Raw genomic sequence first — 23,133 nt, 5'->3', positions numbered from 1 at the left:
CAAAAAGCTCAAATGTACAAGATACAATTCAAAAGGTTATATTTATTGATGAAGAACGTCTAAAAATGACAAGAGTACAAGTTACAAAACGCAAAGTACAAGATATAAAATTGTACGAAAGGACGTTCGAAAATCCGGAACCGAGGCATGAACCAACTTTCAGCGCTCGACGCAACGGTGTAAAAATTACGAGTCAACTATGCACAAGAATAAAATATAATATTTAAATAATTCATAATAAGAATAATATTAAATAATAAAAAGTTGTTAATTGAGCATAGTTCAGGGGTCGTAAATGAAAATTTCAATTCTAATTTGCCTATAAGAAGAAGCGATATGTTCGATGAATTGAGGGGAGAGACTTTTTCCGATCTTTTTTTTTCTTCTTCTATCTTTTTCTTATTTTTCTATCTATCAAATATCAATATCTATATTTATAATTCTCTATCATAATGTTAATGTAATCAGATATAACAATAATCTTAATTTTAATTTTAAATTATGATAATAATAAGATTTATGATAGAGATCGTTTGAGTGTGTAAGTCGAAATTCTGTCCGTGTAACGCTACGCTATTTTTAATCATTGTAAGTTATGTTCAACCTTTTTACATTAATGTCTCGTAGCTAAGTCGTTATTATGCTTATTTAAAATGAAGTACTCATGATGTTGGGCTAATTACTAAAATTGGGTTATTGAACTTTGGACCATAATTAAGGTTTGGGCAAAAGACCGACACTTGTGGAAATTGGATTATTGACTATTAATAGATGGGGGGTATTGTCTAATTGAGTGACAACTCATTGGAGTCTGTCGAACCTATCTTCAAATTAATTATCCTAATAATTAATAATGATTATGGTTGTCCTATTTAGTGATGTTCATATGGAATCTGTTATAATCATTTAATTAATCAATTGGGTTGGGTAATTGATTATTCATTCTGATCAAGTGGATGAATTAATATTCATAAACTAATTAAAACAGGGGTGGATTACATACAGTGATAACTGGTGTAATTGTTGACAGAAGTGATAACTGCGTCACAGTTTAAATCCTTAATCAGTTGGAATATTTGACTTCGGGTATAAGGGTAATTTGACGAGGATACTCGCACTTTATATTTATGACCGATGGACTATTATGGACAAAAACCAGATAGACGTATCAAATAAACCAGGACAAAGGACAATTAACCCATGGTAATAAATTAAAATCAACACGTCAAACATCATGATTACGGAAGTTTAAATAAGCATAATTCTTTTATTATATTTCTCATCGTATCTTTATTTACTGTCATTTTATTACTCGCAATTTTATTTTCTGTCATTTTATTTATCGCAATTTATTTTACGCACTTTAATTTTTGTCATTTATTTTTACGCTTAAAATCGACAAACCGGTCATTAAACGGTAAAACCCCCATTTTATAATAATACTACTACTTATTTATATATATTTTTACAAATAAACTTAATAATATAGCGTTAACTTCACCAGCTCCCTGTGGAACGAACCGGACTTACTAAAAACTACACTACTCTACGATTAGGTACACTGCCTATAGTGTTGTAGCAAGGTTTAGGTATATCCCATCCGTAAATTAATAAGACTTGTGTCATATTTTGTAGTATTTTGTATTAAAAATAATACTATTTCGTACCCTCACGCTACATCATCAAGTTTTTGGCGCCGCTGCCGGGGAGCGCTAAAACGCTATATTTTTAATTATAATAATATTGAAATAAAATATAATAATATAATAATATTGAAATAGAATATAATAATATAAAAATATTTAAGAATCTTTACGTAAATTTAAAAAAAAAAAAAAGTCGTATTTATTAAATACTTCAGGGGTATATTATGTAACTTATAATTAATAATTGCTATCATGTCGCTTTCATGTGAATAGTAAATTAATTAATTTATTTTCATTTACTATTCATGAATAGTAAATGAATTAAAAAAAAAAAGTTTTAAAAAAAAATTATAATTATAAAAAAATTATTAATTTGTAAAAAAAAATCGTTTTTAAAAAAAAAAAAAAAAAAAAAAAAAAAAAAAAAAAAAAAAAAAAAAAAAAAAATTTGAAAAAAAAAAAAAAAAAAAAAAAAAAACGTAAAAAAAAAAAAAAAAAAAAAAAAAAAAAAAAACGTAAAAAAAAAAAAAAAAAAAAAAAAAAAAAAACGTAAAAAAAAAAAAAAAAAAAAAAAAAAAAAATTTATTAAAAAAAATATATATATTTTTAAAATTTTGTCTATAAAAAAAATGTTTTTTTTTAGTTTTATTACCTTTAGATTTTTAGACTATAGTCGCAACTTTTAGTATTAAGTTTAGTTTTGCCATAGTTATTTTTACTTCTAGAATTTTTAGGCTTTGCCGTAAAATCCCTTAAGTGTTTATTCCTTAGACTAAGTTTTAGGTGCTTTAGAATTTTACGACGCCGTATTTCGCACTACTTTCTTATTTTTATTTTTCGACGCCTATTTTTCGACCTTTTATTTTTCGACATTTTTCGACGCGCAATCTATTTCTTTCTTATTTCTCGCCATTCTAGTTTTTAGGACTTAGAATTTTTTTTTACTTCTTCTCTAAATTTCTTAAAATTACGAAAATTTATTTTAAGTGGTTAAATTGATAGACATCAAAATTTTCTGGTTCGTAGTAATAGTTGGATTTGTACGTGGACCGGGTTATTGGAGCCAAACAGTCCTCAATTATATTGAGACCAAACGAATCCTGCCCCTCTGCTGCATCTTTTGGCTATTCGAAACGTGGGCAAAATCAGAAAAGTCTATTAATTGGATAACTTATTATAATTTTTCTTTCCTTTTTAAAAACTAATAGGATATTCAGTGAATGCACCGAGCAAAACGTTCACCACCTTTCATACGTTCACCACCTGTAACTCGATCAAGACATCTAGCAAATATTGTCGCCGTTGATTTTTCTTTAGAATCGTCATCTAGTCGAACAAGAACTCCAACTCAAATTTCCGATAATCCATCTTTTGAACCCGACTTCACAATTAAGAACCCGGAGCATATTCAAGGACAATTCCAAGATCCTGAACCACTAATTATTCCTCCTGAACCACAAACCGTTAAATCAGAATCCTCTAGTGATTCGTATTCAACAAATTCAATTATGGAAGTAACGGAACCTCTAAGTATGGAAGATCGAATGAGAGCCACACGCACGGGCCAAGGTCACGCCATTATTAAACCAGAAGTTAATGCTCCAGATTATGAAATTAAAGGACAAATCCTACACATGGTAACTAACCAATGCCAATTCAGTGGTGCACCGAATGAAGACCCAAACGAACATCTTCGTACGTTTAATAGAATTTGTACACTATTCAAAATCCGAGAAGTGGAAGATGAGCAGATCTATCTCATGTTGTTTCCCTGGACTTTAAAGGGAGAAGCCAAAGATTGGTTAGAATCGTTACCTGAAGGGGCGATTGACACATGGGATGTTTTAGTTGAAAAATTTCTTAAACGATTCTTTCCGGCATCCAAAGCCGTGAGACTTCAAGGAGAAATTGTTACGTTCACGCAAAAGCCAAATGAAACATTATATGAGGCGTGGACAAGATTCGGAAGGATGTTGAGAGGATGTCCTCAACACGGATTAGATACTTTTCAAATAGTACAAATCTTCTATAAAGGCGTAGACATCGCCACACGAAAAGACATCGACATAACTGCTGGTGGATCCATTATGAAGAAAACCGCAACTGAAGCTTACAAGATCATTGATAGCACAGCCTCCCACTCACATGAGTGGCATCAAGAAAAAGATATCTTTCGATCATCTAAAGTGGCTAGAGCCGATTCTAGCCATGACTTTGATTCCGTTTCCGCAAAAATAGATGCTTTCGAAAGACGAATGGAAAATATGAATAAAGATATTCACGCAATACGAATCAGTTGTGAGCAATGCGGTGGACCACACTTATTGAAAGATTGTCACATTGAACCAACGATGGAACAACGAGAGAATGTTTCCTATATGAACCAAAGGCCGGGAAATAATTATCAAAATAATTATCAACCGCCAAGGCTAAACTTAAATCGAAATCAAAACATTCTTTACAATCCAAAAGGACCCGAAAATAACTGGTATAACCAACAAGGTCCGAATAACCAACCAACTCAAAACAACACTTTCAATCAACAAAGACCTAGCTTGTATAAACCACCACAACAACCCGAAGAGAAAAAGCCAAATCTAGAAGAAATGATGGCAAAGCTGATTGAATCTCAAACACAATTCATTACATCTCAAAACCAAACGAACGAGAGGTTTGATCAGTCACTTAGAACTCAACAAGCTTCCATTTTGAATCTAGAAAAACAAGTAGGTACTGTTGTTAGATTAATAAGGGAAAGAGAACAAGGAAAGCTATCGAGTGATACTGAAGTAAATCCTCGGAATGAGAATGTTAACATGGTTTCAACAAATTCTGAAAAACCAGCTCCGGAAGATGGAAAGGTTTTAGATGAGAGTAAAAATGAAGAAGTTACACCACCACCACCCGAGTATGTAAAGCCAGTGGTGGCACCATACAAACCACCCATCCCGTTTCCAAGAAAAGGAGTTGAGTATGAGCAAGTGATAGGTAATAAAGATTGTGATACCTCTGGAAAGAAGAAGAAGAAAAAGAATAAGAAAGTGCAAGAAACAAAAGCCGTAAAAGTAAACCCGGTGAAGACAGTTCCACCAAAACCTCCTCCTAGGATAGGTGATCCGGGTGAATTTATTGTTCCTTGTCTACTTAGTGATTGTGTCATGTATGATGCACTAGCAGATTTAGGTGCAAGTGTGAGTGTTATGCCTCTTTCCTTATATAAGAGATTAGGTGTAGGTGAGTTAACTCCAACGGATATGAGTGTTCGACTCTTTGATCAAACCATTAAGCACCCAGTTGGAATTGCTGACAACCTACCCATTCAAGTAGGCAATTTAACGTTTCTAGTCGAATTCATTGTCATAGACATAGAAGAAGACCCAAACATTCCTCTAATTTTAGGTCGGCCATTCTTAGCGTCCACCAAGGCGTTATTTGATGTAGGAAATGGAAGAATGACACTTAAAAGTGGTGACAAATCGATCACCTTTATGATTCGAAAGTCTAAATCTCCACCAGCCAAAACCGTTGAACCAGTAAAAACAATTGGTAAGAACCATGTGCTTTTACCAACTCCAACGGTAATACTTAGCAATAATGAAACGCCTAAGTGTGGGGAAAATGAAGTAACACCTAATGATGACATGATAACAAAGAACCCCGTTGTTGATACGAAATTAAATAATCCCGTTATTAATAGTTCAATGAAGAAACTTATTAAACGGATTCGCGATGCTAGAACCAAGGGGAACTTTAAGTTATGTAACCGGTTAGTATCCAATCTATCACCTAAAGAAAAGGAGAAACTAGTTGAAATTGTGGATATTACACAGGAATCCGACCAATGGCTTAAAGAAAAAGTCACGGATATGCAAGTTGATTATGGACCAAGAGAAATTAACGATGAAGTTAATCACAATTTTGACACCACGGCTACCTAAGTGTGGGGAGATTCAAATGTTCTAAAAAGAAAATGCTATCTAGAGTTAGTTGTTCTGTTCTCGTGTAGTTCCGAGAATGGAATCCGATTGGTCTTTTCCGCTAGCAGACACTAAAGAACTAGTTTCCTCCCTCCATTCTGAATTTTTTTTTATTTTGTAGGTTTTATATAAAAATTAATATGCTTTTTAAATTTAAGTTTTGTGTGATTTTAAAAACAAAATTTACTTTATTTCATTAAGTTAAAAAAAATTGATTTCTAAAATTCGTCGTGAGTTGAAGACTAGGTCGTTGAGCCGAAATTGCTTTACCCGAGAGCGGGGCGAAAAATTTTGTTATCATTATTTTTAATTTTATTGATCTAAAGTATGCCAAAAAAATATTATATTTTATAAATTTTTGAACGTGGGGAAATATACCCAACTTCAAAAATATGTATATATATGTTTGTATTTTATATTATGTACAAAACAGGGTAGAACAACGCACTTTCAAAGACTAACATTAAGTTCAGCAATAGCTACTGATTTTGACGACAAGAAGCAAAATATCAAATGTGATGTAAAATAATATGCTTACAAACTGGGTATTTTTAATCACTTTTCTACACTAATCACCCTCATGAATTTATAATTATAGTCTGATTTCATGCAAATGAGGGCATTGCATGATCTCAAGTGTGGGGAAGGGTTATAAATTCTCTCGGGTTTGCACTTAGTTTATTTGTCAAATTTTGTGAAAATTTGAAAAATTTTCAACTAAATGAATTTAAAATCATGTTTATACATATTTATGAACGGTGAAAACTAGGTGATAATACCGAAATTATCGTTACCTCGAAAAGGACATAAATTGAGAAACACCCTAAAACGCTTGAATTCATTTAAAATGAAATAAAAGAAAATAAAAAGGCAAAGAAAGAAACTAAGTGTGGGAAGAATGTACCAAGTTATTCAATTTAAAACATATATCACATATTTTTGTACAAGATTATTGCAGGTACTTTTGTTTTGGATGATACTAATCAGTTTTACCCGATTTACTATAATACTTTTGAAAGAAAGATGGATCTACACGATGAATCAATTCCATCATTAAAAGGAAGTAAAGTCTTCCGAAAAAGAAACGCGCTTCTTGATTTAGGTCATGAAGTTGTCGTCCAGACCAGCTGTAGGTTGACGAAAAACCTAGAAAAGTCATCACTAAAATCAGCAGGAAATCCACGGACCTCAGCATCAAACAGGGTCGCCAAGTGGTCAGACTTATCCTAACCATGAGAGGGTCTGTCTTGTAAAATGGGGAGGGCACCGTGCAAATTAGCTTGATAAGACTAATGAATCAGATCCCCAGAAAGGATAATCTCCTTAAAGATTAAAAATCAGCTTTTAAGACTGATATTACTCAATCCTAGAGATTGACCTTAAAGATTGAGAATTCAAACTCATGGAATTCAATGATATCTAAACTCGAGCTTGAACGAGAAAATATTTTGATCAAAAATACAAACCGATTTGTTTTCTGAAAACCCATTTTCAATGCGTTCATTACCATTGAACGTAAAATCCTAGGAATTCACCTGGAATTCATTAGGTCACCTGAACCAAATCGGGTGTCAACCGTAAGAACGGTGGTTGCATAGCATGGTCGGAGACATGACCTTGTGCCAGACCGAAAAATCATAGGATGATCTTTACTATCGCTCCTACCAAGGATAGTTCTAGCATCCGACACGTTAAAAGACCATAATCATCTGCATGTCACGGGACATTGCCTTAACAGTTTCTTGTTCATCGCTTTCCTTTACAACCGGACGGTAGTTTGCCGAAAGGTAATATACGGAACACGTAAACTGGATGTGTGCTTTCCGATACCGGGATAGCAGTGGATTACACAAACCTAAATGTTTTTAGCCAAAATATTGATCCACAAATATATTTTGCAACACCAATGGTGGATCAAATCAGAAAACTTATCTAGGGTAAAATCTAGCTTGAATTTTCAAAAGATCAAATGTTTTCATAAAGATCCAATTTCCTTAAAGGATCTAAATTTTTATAGTCATGTGGGACTGTAAACCGCCTTTCAAATGTGCACTTTGCTTTGGAAACCGAAAGTAAATCGGCTATTTGATTGCAAGTGTCGTTGACCTAAACCCGAGGCAACTGTGGATGACACACCCACCTTTAACCATCATTACTGTCATTGTTTATACCGCTATATCAAAATCACTGATGTACAAAATGTGATGAATAAAAAAGTGATTCATGTATGTTTTTATTTCAAGTTCTGTATTGCTTGAGGACAAGCAACGCTCAAGTGTGGGGATATTTGATAGTGCTCCAAATGAACATATATTTAGTAGCAATATCGTTCCAATATGTAAAGTTTTTAAATGTAATTTCCTTATTTTTAGTTGTAATAGTTAAATAAATAAGTGCGAAGACGAAAGACGCAAATCGCTCGAAAATGAAGATTTAAAGACAAAAACGAAGATTTGAAAGACCAAAACGTCCAAAAAGCTCAAATGTACAAGATACAATTCAAAAGGTTATATTTATTGATGAAGAACGTCTAAAAATGACAAGAGTACAAGTTACAAAACGCAAAGTACAAGATATAAAATTGTACGAAAGGACGTTCGAAAATCCGGAACCGAGGCATGAACCAACTTTCAGCGCTCGACGCAACGGTGTAAAAATTACGAGTCAACTATGCACAAGAATAAAATATAATATTTAAATAATTCATAATAAGAATAATATTAAATAATAAAAAGTTGTTAATTGAGCATAGTTCAGGGGTCGTAAATGAAAATTTCAATTCTAATTTGCCTATAAGAAGAAGCGATATGTTCGATGAATTGAGGGGAGAGACTTTTTCCGATCTTTTTTTTTCTTCTTCTATCTTTTTCTTATTTTTCTATCTATCAAATATCAATATCTATATTTATAATTCTCTATCATAATGTTAATGTAATCAGATATAACAATAATCTTAATTTTAATTTTAAATTATGATAATAATAAGATTTATGATAGAGATCGTTTGAGTGTGTAAGTCGAAATTCTGTCCGTGTAACGCTACGCTATTTTTAATCATTGTAAGTTATGTTCAACCTTTTTACATTAATGTCTCGTAGCTAAGTCGTTATTATGCTTATTTAAAATGAAGTACTCATGATGTTGGGCTAATTACTAAAATTGGGTTATTGAACTTTGGACCATAATTAAGGTTTGGGCAAAAGACCGACACTTGTGGAAATTGGATTATTGACTATTAATAGATGGGGGGTATTGTCTAATTGAGTGACAACTCATTGGAGTCTGTCGAACCTATCTTCAAATTAATTATCCTAATAATTAATAATGATTATGGTTGTCCTATTTAGTGATGTTCATATGGAATCTGTTATAATCATTTAATTAATCAATTGGGTTGGGTAATTGATTATTCATTCTGATCAAGTGGATGAATTAATATTCATAAACTAATTAAAACAGGGGTGGATTACATACAGTGATAACTGGTGTAATTGTTGACAGAAGTGATAACTGCGTCACAGTTTAAATCCTTAATCAGTTGGAATATTTGACTTCGGGTATAAGGGTAATTTGACGAGGATACTCGCACTTTATATTTATGACCGATGGACTATTATGGACAAAAACCAGATAGACGTATCAAATAAACCAGGACAAAGGACAATTAACCCATGGTAATAAATTAAAATCAACACGTCAAACATCATGATTACGGAAGTTTAAATAAGCATAATTCTTTTATTATATTTCTCATCGTATCTTTATTTACTGTCATTTTATTACTCGCAATTTTATTTTCTGTCATTTTATTTATCGCAATTTATTTTACGCACTTTAATTTTTGTCATTTATTTTTACGCTTAAAATCGACAAACCGGTCATTAAACGGTAAAACCCCCATTTTATAATAATACTACTACTTATTTATATATATTTTTACAAATAAACTTAATAATATAGCGTTAACTTCACCAGCTCCCTGTGGAACGAACCGGACTTACTAAAAACTACACTACTCTACGATTAGGTACACTGCCTATAGTGTTGTAGCAAGGTTTAGGTATATCCCATCCGTAAATTAATAAGACTTGTGTCATATTTTGTAGTATTTTGTATTAAAAATAATACTATTTCGTACCCTCACGCTACATCATCAGTCACCTAACCGAAATTTGGTTTACCGTTGGATTCTAGAATTTAATAATTCAATTTGATTTAAAGGGTATTGAATGTTAAATTAAAATCGATACTTAAACGAACTTTGTTAATTTTGTAGATGGCCGCCAATAACAACAACAACATTCCAAACGCACCACTTAACCTAAACCACCTATCATTAAGGTCTCTCTTAGAGAAAGACAAACTCAACCATACCAACTTTATGGATTGGTTCCGCAATCTTCGGATTGTCCTCAAACAAGAGGATAAAGCGTATGTACTTGAGGACCCCATTCCCGATCAACCGGATGAGAATGATGTGGAGGCAATGGCCTCTTACGATAAGTATTGCCACGACTCCCTTCAAGTCTCATGCCTAATGCTTGGGACTATGATTCCCGAACTCCAAAAGGATTTCGAGCATCATAGTGCATACGACATGATAACGCAATTGAAGGAGATGTTCCTTCAACAAGCGCGTGTCGAGCGCTTCGAAACGGTTCGGGCGCTACATGCTTGTCGTATGGACGATACCCAATCGGTTTCATCTTATGTACTTAAGATGAAAAGCCTTATCGATCGTGCTAACCGTCTTAACCTAAACATATCTAATGAGTTAGCCACCGATCTTATCCTTAACTCCCTATCAAAAAGGTTTGATCAATTTGTAATTAATTACAATATGAATGGGATGGATAAGAGCATAGGTGAGCTTCACGGTATGCTTAGAACGGCCGAAACTAGCATGGGTAAAAGGGCTTTACCCGTGTTAGCAATCGATCAAGGTGGATCCAAAGGTAACGCCTCTAAGCCAAAGGTGGCTAAGAGGAAAGGACCCGCCCATCAAGGCAAAGGGAAGGGGAAGATGGTTACCCCAACCAAGAACAAGGCTAAGAAGCAAAAGGTAGCCGAGAAGGCAAACCCCAAGGAAGACCCATGTTTCGGTTGCGGTGAGATGGGTCATTGGAAACGAAACTGTCCGGTCTACCTTAAGGAGTTGAAGGAGAAGAGGGATGCAGGGCAAACCTCAGGTAATATATATATGGTATATATAGAGCTTAGTATTACTTCTTCTAATACATGGGTATTAGACACTGGATGTGGAACTCACATTTGCAATTCATTGCAGGGGTTCAAAAGAAGTAGCAAGCAAACGGGAACATCGAGTCTCTACATGGGTAATGGAGCCAAAGTGCAAGTGAAGGCTCAAGGAGACTTTGTGTTAAAGCTTCCAAGTGGTTTGGAACTTATTTTGAAAGATGTTTTGTATGCACCCGATTTATGTCGAAACATTATTTCCATTTCCCGTTTGAAACAATGTGGGTTTTTTTCTTAATTTTGTTAATGATGATATCCATATTTATTTAGATAATGTATTCTATTTCAAGGCTTCACCTTCAAATGGAATTTATGAATTGGTTTATGATGACACATCATCTAGTAGCTCAATGTACCATACAAGCACCAAGAAACTCAAAAGGGATTTGAGTGATTCCTACTTATGGCATTGTCGCCTTGGTCACATAAACAAGAACCGAATACATACACTTCAAAAGAATGGACTTTTGAAATCAAATGAAATGGATTCGTTTGAAGTATGTGAGTCTTGTTTACAAGGCAAGATGACTAAAGCACCTTTCAAAGGGACCTATGAAAGGGCTAAAGATTTATTGGGATTAATACATTCGGATGTATGTGGACCCTTTAAACCCATGACTAGGAATGGTGAAAGATACTTTGTTACTTTCATTGATGACTTTAGTCGTTTCGGATATGTCTACTTATTAAGACACAAGGACGAAACGTTTGAAGCATTAAAAGAATATCAAAACGAAGTACAAAATCAACTCAATAGGACAATTAAGGTACTTCGTACCGATAGAGGAGGTGAATACCTAAGCGATGCCTTCCAAGATCATCTTAGGAGTTGTGGGATTATCTCACAACTTACTCCACCCGGAACACCCCAGCTTAATGGAGTTTCCGAAAGGAGGAACCGAACCCTAATGGATATGGTTCGATCTATGATGGCAAGAAGCTCGTTGCCTCTATCATTTTGGGGTTATTGTCTAAGCTCCGCGGCCCGTATTTTAAATATGGCCCCAACCAAGAAAGTGAAACGAACTCCTCACGAGATGTGGTTTGGTAAACCTCCATCTCTATCATACTTAAAGGTATGGGGATGTGAAGCTTATCCTAAGCGTTACGTCCCTAATAAGTTGAATGCTCGATCCACGAAGTGTATCTTCATAGGATATCCCAAGGATGATATGGGATACTATTTCTATGATCCATCCGAGCAGAATGTATTTGTTGCTCGGAAGGCGGAATTCCTTGAAACTAAGTTCCTAATGGAAGGAAATAGTGAAAGGAAGATAGATCTTGAAGAGGTTCAAGATCAAGTAGATGATACACAATTGCTTGACACTAGCACTCAACATGAAAATGTTGATAGTGATCAAATGGATGATCAAAATACACAAGACGTTCGAAGATCTAGTAGGATTAGTAATCCTCCCGAGAGATATGGGTTTCTCGTAGATGGTTGCTATACGGTTGATTTGGATGAACCGACAAACTACGAAGATGCTTTATCAAGGATTGATAAAGATAAATGGCAGGAAGCCATGAACGCCGAGATGCAATCCATGTATGAAAACCAAGTGTGGGAACTTGTTGAGCAACCTCCTAGCTCTAAGCTAGTTGATTGCAAATGGCTTTTCAAGAAGAAAACCGACATACATGGAAACTTGGATACATATAAAGCTAGACTTGTAGCAAAAGGTTTCACTCAAACTCAAGGGGTTGATTATGATGAAACTTTCTCGCCAGTGGCAATGCTAAAGTCTATTAGGATATTATTTGCCATTGCTGCTCACTACGACTATGAAATATGGCAAATGGATGTCAAAACCGCTTTCCTAAATGGATATCTTATGGAAGATGTCTATATGGTCCAGCCTGAAGGTTTTGTTGATCCAAAATATCCTAAAAAGGTATGCAAGTTAAAGAAGTCAATCTACGGATTGAAACAAGCATCTAGAATGTGGAATCATCGTTTTAATGAGGAAGCCGAGAAATTTGGCTTCATTAAAAATGGTGATGAAGCTTGTGTATATAAGAAAGCTAGTGGGAGCACTATCATGTTCCTTGTACTATATGTGGATGATATATTATTATTTGGGAATGATATTACCACAATGCAAGGAGTCAAAACTTGGCTAAAGAGTTGCTTCTCCATTAAGGATCTTGGAGATGCACAATACATATTGGGGATAGGGATCTATAGGAATAGATCCAAGAGATTGATAGGTTTAAGTCAAAGTACATACATTGATAAAATCTTGAAAAGATTCAAGATGGAAAACTCTAAGAGAGGTTTGGTACCTATTCAAAAAGGAACCGTTCTCAGTTCATCTCAGTGTCCTACCACGGAAAATGAACAAGAGAGAATGAAGAAAGTCCCATACGCATCTGCTATTGGGTCTATCATGTATGCAATGATATGTACTAGACCGGATGTGTCATGCGCTCTAAGCTTGACAAGTAGATACCAGAACAACCCAGGAAACAGTCATTGGATTGCTGTTAAAAGTATATTGAAATACCTTAGGAGAACTAAGGATATGTTTCTAATATATGGGTCTGGTGAGGAGGAACTCGCCGTAAAAGGTTACGTGGACGCGAGTTTCCAAACTGATCGAGATGACTCTCGATCACAATCCGGTTATGTCTTCATGTTAAATGGTGGTGCGGTCTCTTGGAAGAGTTCGAAACAGGAGGTTGTTGCGTTATCCACTACAGAGTCGGAGTACATTGCCGCCTCATTGGCAGCACAGGAAGCTGCATGGATGAAGAAATTCATCGACGACTTAGGAGTGGTCCCTTCCATTCAGGACCCTCTTGAGATCTTTTGTGACAACGAGGGTGCGATTGCTCAAATCAAGGAACCTCGTGCTCATCAAAAGACTCGTCACATTGAGCGGAGATTCAACTACATCAGGGATGAGGTTGAAAAGGGAAAGATATGTATTCACAAAGTTCACACAGATCAAAATGTTGCGGATCCACTCACGAAGCTTTTACATGGGCCAAAGCATGAGGGACATGTTTGTGCATTAGGGCTTCGATATTCTAGTGATTGGAATTGATCTATTTTATGTATTGTACCGGAACGAAATTATTCAAACTCATTAATATAACTATGGTGTTAATTTATTTGAGTTATGTTCCTATTTTGCATATTTCATCCATGAATAAGCAATTATTCTAAATTTCCGTAGTCGATCACATTTGTGGGAACAAGTGTGAGGTTTAGACTATTATGAACTCGGATTGGTATACATTCGTAGGTTGAGTGTGGGGCAAGGTTGCAACCAAGGTTCATAGATATTTGTGGGAAACAAATATTGGAAGACCCGCTCTCAAGAATTACTGTATAGAGCCTTTGTGGTTGATCACATGTAATCTTGAGTAAAGGCGAATATCATTGTATCCTCTGACCTGAGATACATATTGGGTTCGGATATTCACCAAGTATTGTGCCTTGATTCTTCCCTTCGCTATTCTGAAACATGGTAGTACATAAGGAAGAACTCAGGTATATTACAAAGTGTATATCTAGGGCGTATGTAGTCAAGATGGAATTTGTCCCTCTTATTCGTTGAGAGTCAGATGTCTAAGGCCTGAAAAGTTAAATCTATAAGAGAGTGATCACTCTGTATCTCCTGGATTTGACATGACATCTAGGATGAAAGGATATAATGAAAGATTCACCTATATATCAATTCGAGTTGGGTACTCGAAAGGGATGATGTTATTGAATGGCACAAAGTCATAACATATTAGGGGTGATGGACGGTGTGTTAGGCTGTATCCATCACTTGCATTAATTTCTTATGTTTCTCGTGCAAGTGGGAGATTGAAGGTATTTCGTATGCCCGAGAGACATATTAAACTAATGTGGCTAATGTGTTATGATCCAAGTCGGGTCATACCCAATAACAAACTTACCGACACCTTATTCGTGTTTGATTTTAACGATTGGTTCATTGATCAAATACGCAACACTTGAACCTTAAGAAAAATGGTTTTCTTAAATGACACTTGATATGTATATATGTGTGTATATATAAATTATGAAATAATTTATAAAATATGGATTTAAATTATTTATGGGTTAAATAATTAATTAAGTTATGTTGCATTTTATAAAATTGGTTTTATAAAATTAAGTAAACATAACTTATAATATGGAAATCATTAAATTAAGTTTTATAAGTAAGTATACATAATTTATAAAATGCAAGTTTATAAAATTTGTTTTATAAAATCTAGTTTTATAAAAACAAATTTATAAAATTTACATGTTTATAAATTATGACAAGTCTTATAAAACTAATTTTAAAACATGGAAGTGGCATTGGAAGTGTTGTAGGCATGCAAGAGATTCCTTTGCTTTTCCATTTCCATATACATGCATTCCCCTTGACCAAGATACACACACATGTAACTAGACATCAAAAAAACTTGCAAAAATCTCTCCAAAATTCTGCTGCAGGCCGTGGCCCTTTTGGGAGCTAGAAGAGGGTTCTAAATTTGATTTTGTAAGAAAACTTTCAAGTGTAAACAAATCCTAACCAAAGGCTAGGTGTTGGTGCATAGTTTGGGGTATTTCTCCTTGAGGTTTCATGCTTTTGGAGCTTGCTTTCATCAACATTTCCTAACTTGTTGCTGTCCAAATTCAGCTCACTACTTATCATTGTGAGGAGGTATAATCTTCTTCTTCACTCATTTTATATGTAAGCATGATTCAAGACTTGATATTTATATGGAATTTGACAAAATGGCTTTACAAATATACTTGTTCTAATAATGCTTCCGCTTGTTTTTACTATCTTAAAATTTGTTTTATGATTATGTAAACTACATGAACATGTTGTTTAGAAACTTGTTAAATTCCATCAATATTAACTCAATGAATCCATGATTACATCTAAAGAAAATATATATGTATATATGTTTTCATAAAGATTGTAATTAAAAATTCTTTCGTACAAAGTGTTAATTATGAAAATATTTTAACGGGTAGGTAATACCCGAGGAATATTCAGATTTCACATTAATAGGTTACACTGTACATTCTTAGAAGCTGATTCAAAGTCGTTTACTATCTTACCTATTTCCACCGATATACAAATCCGTTCACCACAGAATAACCATATTCATCCAATTTCATATTTGAATTTTGATTTATCAGAATCCAACAAGTGGCATAATGAAGAAAACATTTGACAAAATAAAATTTGTTAGAAACAAACAAATTAACTATGAGAAATTTTGTTAAGAATCCACGCTAACTGTTCCTAGCTAATTGTTCCTAGCTAACTGATTACATTTTATTTATCGCAATTTAATTATCGCAATTTACATTCTCGTAATTTTATTTATCGTCATTTAATTTCTGTTATTTACTTTACGCATTTTATTTATCGTCATTTAATTTCTGTTATTTATTTTTACGCACTTTAAATATCGGGACACGTATACAAGGTTTTGACATATCATATCGACGCATATATATATATTATTTGGAATAACCATAGACACTCTATATGTAGTAATGATCGAGTTTTCTATACAGGGTTGAGGTTGATTCCACAATAATATATATACTTTGAGTTGTGATCGAGTCTGAGACATGTACACGGGTCACGATACTTATTAATTAATTCGAATATTATATATGAATTATTGAATTGCTAACTGTGGACTATCAACTGAGGACTACCAACATTGGACAATTAAAATGAATTAACATATTGATTATAACATATGAAACTAAACAATTCTTCAAGTTTTCCACTTGATTTCATTCTTAAATCTCATTTGTATCTTGACGATTCCAACGTGCGTTCAAACCTTTCATGATTCTTGAAAACACCTCAATCGAGAGGATGAACCAACCGCACTTCATCTATGGAAGGAAAGATTTATGCATATAGTTATGTACCTGAAAACACTCGGAACCTGAGTAAACGTTTAAAAATATCTGTGCTAACTCCTTTGGCGTTGTTATTACTGAAAATAACTTTGCAAATTCCTTTCCAAATTAGAAAATTTTGTCACAGCTCCAACAAGTCAACTTCGACTTTCATTCGGATTAGCCTTATTATAGCCTTGATATATAAGTCTGCCTTTCGTCATCGTTGTCGGGGAACCTTTTATATTCCGCCGCATTAGCAGTAAACTTACCAGCAACTTCATTACTTATTGGCTTGAGTCGCTCCGAAGAATCATTATATTTGTTCATTAAAACCCTATCATATACCCATCCGTACCTTATAACGAGAGTTGCCATACCAATTGCCAGAAATCAGCAATCCGTATTTTGAATCTCGCATCGTTTTTAATCAACCGATATATATATAACATTTACCTCTAAGAATTATGATTTTCCACTCTGAAAAACACCCAGTCTACGAATCAATACTCGAAATGCTGAAAAAGTTGAATGAAACAACAAAAACATAAACGACCTTAACAGTCAAAAGTTTGACGAGAAAGAATAGTATGTTGGCAAGCTCAGAAATGTTGGAACTGGAAAACGGATTGAGCTAACCACGAAGGAGTCTCTGAACAAATCACAAGGACTAAACTTGTACATTAAGAATCCTGATGATTCTGTTTCTGATGAGATCTTTAGCGAATACCTTGCTTCTGACTCCAAACTCTTACTGACAAATTTTCTTCACCATCCTTCGATATTAGAAATTCCAAGATATCATCGTATCTTTCATTATAAATATCCTCCATATTTCTGAAGATATTTTCATAACTATTCCTATCTAAAATCATTAATCTCTTCGTGCTATCAGTGTTACATCATATAGAAACTGTTAGTTTCTATATTTTGTAAACTTTCAAGCTTAAAATATGAATGTTATTGAAGTAATGTTGGGAACTGATGCATGAGTTAGTATAATATAATGACACTTGATCAACGTGATTATATTACAGTAAGTCATGCTGAGTTTCTAATGGAACGTGATGATCCACAGACCATAACGTCATCATGTGCCATGTTACACGACTCTTACATTCTATATAATATATAAACATATCAAGAACATAACTTCTTGATAATTCTATCTTTCCTCTTGAAGTCTGGTAATTTAACCAATCAAGATCGTGCTACTACAATTTCTCTCTTAGAACGTTAGTCATGTTCATTCAAAACTCCATACTTACGAATTCTGGACCATTACTCGCTTTACCAGAGGTCGAGAGGAGAATAAAAAGGCAAAGAGCTCCAAAATATAAGAGAAAATATAAAGCCCAATAACAACACGGAGGTTACAAACCATGGATATTAATACGAATAGCAATATAAAGACACGGTAGAATTAAGAATAGTATCACCCCAAGGTAATAGTAGAAGTAAATAGATTTTTCTGGTGGAAGATTGAAAAGAAGGATGACAGAAATTATAATTAGGAAAATATCAAGGATTAGACGGGATCAAGCATTTTCACAATCTTTTGGATGTATGAACTAAGAAAGAAAGTATAGGAATGGTGAGAATAATGGAAAGGAAGAGCTAAATTTATAATGGGAATATTAGACAGAGTAATCGAGGTAGATCACCGTAATCAATTATAGAGATCTTAATTTCCGTATTCACCGAAGAATCAAAATCTTTTAGATTTCGAAGATTTTTTTTAAATCCCTTGAATTCCAGAATTCAATCAAGACAACGTCAAAAAAAAAAAAAAAATTAAGGCACACCTTATTTTCTAAATTCAACCCCGACTCTGTCAAAACTAAGATAAATCTTTACCCTTTCATTTCACACTTTTGTGATAGCTTCACTCGTACTCTTCGAATAATCGAATTGTTTTATCCATATTACTCAATGATGATAAAACTCTATTTATCAACTCATATTTGTCATGAAAACATTTTTATTGTTAGCCATGACCACCTCACTCAAATTTCGGGACGAAATTTCTTTAACGGGTAGGTACTGTGACTACTCGGAAATTTTTGACCAAATTTAAACTTAATATTTTTATGATTTCGACATGATAAGCAAAGTCTGTAATGTTGAGTCTCAAAAATTTTGAACTGTGTTTCATATATTCAATTGACCTTCGACCATTCTCGACGACTCATGAACAATTAATTGTAAATAGATATGTGTGTATGTATATATAAATAATAATTCGAAATATAATTTGAAGTATTATATGTTGTTTTTATTAAAATAAAAATAGGATATTATAATAATTATTATTTAAAATATATATCTATATATAAAAAAAGTATATTAAAAATAAATAGTAAATGATTGTAATACTCATTTGATGTTTCGATTGATATTAAGCAAGTTAAATTCAAACTTATGTGATTTTCAAATAAACGATGATCTAAAAATTAGTTCTATAAATTATAGACTTATTAAAAATATATTTAGGAACTATTTATTGAATTTTAAAACTTTTTATATTTTACTTGGGGTTGGGGGTGAATAATTAATGTCATTTTTATTTAATAGTTAATGCTAGAATTTTATACCATAATGACCAAAATAAATAAATATAGTTAATTTTAAAATATGAGATTTTTCTGAAGACTTTTATCAACCACTGATATACAACGGAGTACGAAATCCAGTCCGTGAAAGGTTGCGGCTAATATTATTACACGTTTTATTTTCTTATTATATTTAATTAATACTTTGATTTGAGGCTACTGTTTCTAATTATTCTTGTCTCCCACTGAATCTTATGTAGCCATATATATATATATATATATATATATATATATATATATATATATATATATATATATATATATATATATATATATATATATATATATATATATATTAGTTACATATTATTGATATGGTGTACTGTGTTTAGAGTCTAAGAATCTTAATTATATTATATATACACATATATAGTTGTACAAGATAGATAGATCACTTTGACTTATTCGTGCATGCTAGATACAACTTGATCACCTTTTTGTTTTCAGAAGATATCATCACTCAACAATACCACATCTTCATATTCTACTTCTTCATATTCTACTTCTTTGAATAACCATTATCATAATCACTTGTGGTCACCATCGGGAAACCACAACTCCGAATACCATCATCAACCCAAAACTACCATTTGAGAACCTTATTAACCCGAACCCAAGATCATCACCATAACTGTCGGTCACCATCTTCCCCAAATCATCGACCACTCCATGAATAACCACCACAACACCACCCTAGACCACACAATTGTTTACTTCTATTTCTATTTTCTGTTTTGTTTTGCAATAATATCATCGAGCACACCATCCTCAAGCCACCACTGCAACCATCACCTGAAATTGTTTCTGTTTTGAACTGAAGACAAACAACCATCGACCACCATACGATTCTTCAACCTGCTACTGTTTTGGATGTCATCGCCATCTCCATCATCAAACCCATACAATCTTCTAGTCCTGCTCCTCCATGAACCCACACACAACAAGACCATTCAATGTGGGAGTGATACTGCTGCAGCTTGCTTGCCTGTTCTGTTGATCGAAGCTGCAGACTGCAGCTGGCATTTTTTTTTATTTTCCTCTGTTCATGTTCGAAGGCCAAAACAAACTGCTACAGTGGCGAGTTGATGATAAAATATGATGATCGAGATTGGTGATGATGGTAGTATGATGACATGTTGAGGATGGTTATAATGTTATGAGGATGATTCGATGATGATGAATAGGATAATGATGGTAATAATCATGGATAATGATAATAATATGATAATCACGGTTAGAATTATGAAAATAATGATAAAAAGTTGGTTTTTACGTATTAAATAATTAGTCGCATGAGTTATTTCAAGAAAGAAATGAATGGCTCCATGGTTTGGGATGTTTGATTTAACCGAGAGGTTTTAAGTTCGATTCAAGGCTGCAACATTTTTTTTTCTATTATTATGAAGAAGGAAGAGGGCAGAGAATTAAAAGTTATTGGAAATTAGGTATCATTTATTTCAGAAAGATAATAGACAAACGAACGGTTTGAAGTGTTTGTGTGTAACGAAAGGTCGCGGGTTCGAGCCCGGGCGTGGGCAGTTTTATATGGAACTTTTTCTTTGTGAGGTAGTTTCTCATTTTTATTTATTATTATTATTATTATTATTATTATTATTATTATTATTATTATTATTATTATTACTATTATTATTATTATTATTATTATTAATATCATTATTATTATTATTATTATTATTATTATTATTGATATTGTTAGTGTTATAATTATTATTATTACTAATATCATACTTATATTTATAAATATTAGAAACATTATGATCATTAGTATTTTTATAAGTATTATTAGTATTATTATAAATTTTATCATTTAAGTATTATTATTATTATGATCATGATTATTATTATTATTATCATTATGAAAATAATAAAATTTATTATTATTTTCATTAATATTAGTATATTAGTATCACTTTATAATTATTAGAATTATTATTAATATTATTAACATAAGTATCATTATAAATATTATCATTATTATTATTATTAATATGTTTACCATTATTAATATTGTTATTAATAAAAATTATTATCATTATTAACAATTATCATTTTATTATCACAAAAACTATCAGTATTATTATTATTAGTATTATCAATATTATTAACATTAAGATTTTATTGAAAATAAAAGTTAAGGATATTATTAAGATTATAAGTATGTATTAATCATATAACAATTTTTATATAAATATTCATAAATAACAATTTAGATATTTTCGAAATAAAACTAATATGAGATAAATATAACTATATATATTGATCATTTTGAATATATACAAAAATTATATATATATAGAGATATAATATATAAATTTGTTCAACTACGATTATATGTTTAATAAATATAAAAATGATATAGGTTCGTGAATCCGAGGCTAACCCTGCTTTGTTCAATGTCGTCATATGTATTTTCACTACAAAATACAGTATTGTGAGTTTCATTTGCTCTATTTTTAAATGCTTTTGCAATATATATTTTTGGGACTGAGAATACATGCGCTGCTTTTATAAATGTTTTAAAAAATAGACACAAGTAATCGAAACTACATTCTATGGTTGGATTATCGAATCGAATATGCCCCTTTTTAGCTTGGTAGCCTAAGAATTAGGGAAATGGCCCCTAATTGACGCGAATCCTAAAGATAGGATCTATGGACCTTGACACGTCCCATTCGGATTACGAATTCTTTAGTACTTCGATTATCATGTCCGATGAGAGTCCCGGAGTGATGGGGATATTCTATATGCATCATGTTAGTTCGGTTATCAAGCGTTCACCATATGAATTATTTTTATCTCTATGCAGTTCGCGAAATGCCTGATATGAGATGTATATTTATGGAAAAATGAAATTTTGTGGTTTATTAAAATGATGAAAATGATTGATTATGATAAACTAATGAGCTCACCAACCTTTTGGTTGACACTTGAAAGCATGCTTATTCTCAGGTATGAAAGAAATCTTCCGCTGTGCATTTGCTCATTTTAGAGATATTACTTGGAGTCGTTCATGACATATTTCAAAAGGCGTTGCATTCGAGTCATTGAGTTCATCAAGATTATTATTAAGTCAATTATAGTTGGATATATTATGAAATGGTATGCATGCCGTCAACTTTCGATGTAATGAAAGTTTGTCTTTTAAAAACGAATGCAATGTTTGTAAAATGTATCATATAGAGGTCAAGTACCTCGCGATGTAACCAAATGTAATGTATTCGTCCAGATGGATTAGGACGGGTCGTTACACATGGAACACGGTTAGTGTTGACTAGTACACTTCAACATAATGCGGTCTCAAGCATTGCACCCCGCTTGAGGGATTCTTAGTTAATTAAGGAACTGTTTGTTCGAACACATAAAGGATTGGACCGTTAGGATAACCGAACGTATTCATGGAAGTCAGCTTGACTTAGCCATGGTGTTCTTTATAGGTTGAACTCTTTTTAAGGGCCTAACTATCTTTTAAACCAATCACTAACGAAAGCATAAAGATACATCGCGTCTCTCGGATATGGAAAACCATGTATTCTATTATACTTAAGAAAGTTTAGACCATTTCGGAATGTTAATACGTCATCCAACTGAGTCGCTCAATTGGATGATCTGTCTGAACGTGTATGCCTGTAGTCAGACTGCACGGGCGTCGGGGGTAAGGGACGTTGCTGTCTATTCAGAATCTTCAAGCCTATCGCATTACCCAGTGACATGTCTTATGACAGGGGCTTTTAGGACTG

The sequence above is a fragment of the Rutidosis leptorrhynchoides genome, chromosome 4 (genome assembly GCF_046630445.1).
Source record: "Rutidosis leptorrhynchoides isolate AG116_Rl617_1_P2 chromosome 4, CSIRO_AGI_Rlap_v1, whole genome shotgun sequence".
In the NCBI taxonomy this organism is placed as follows: domain Eukaryota; kingdom Viridiplantae; phylum Streptophyta; class Magnoliopsida; order Asterales; family Asteraceae; genus Rutidosis; species Rutidosis leptorrhynchoides.
Note: the sequence above shows the minus strand (reverse complement) of the source record.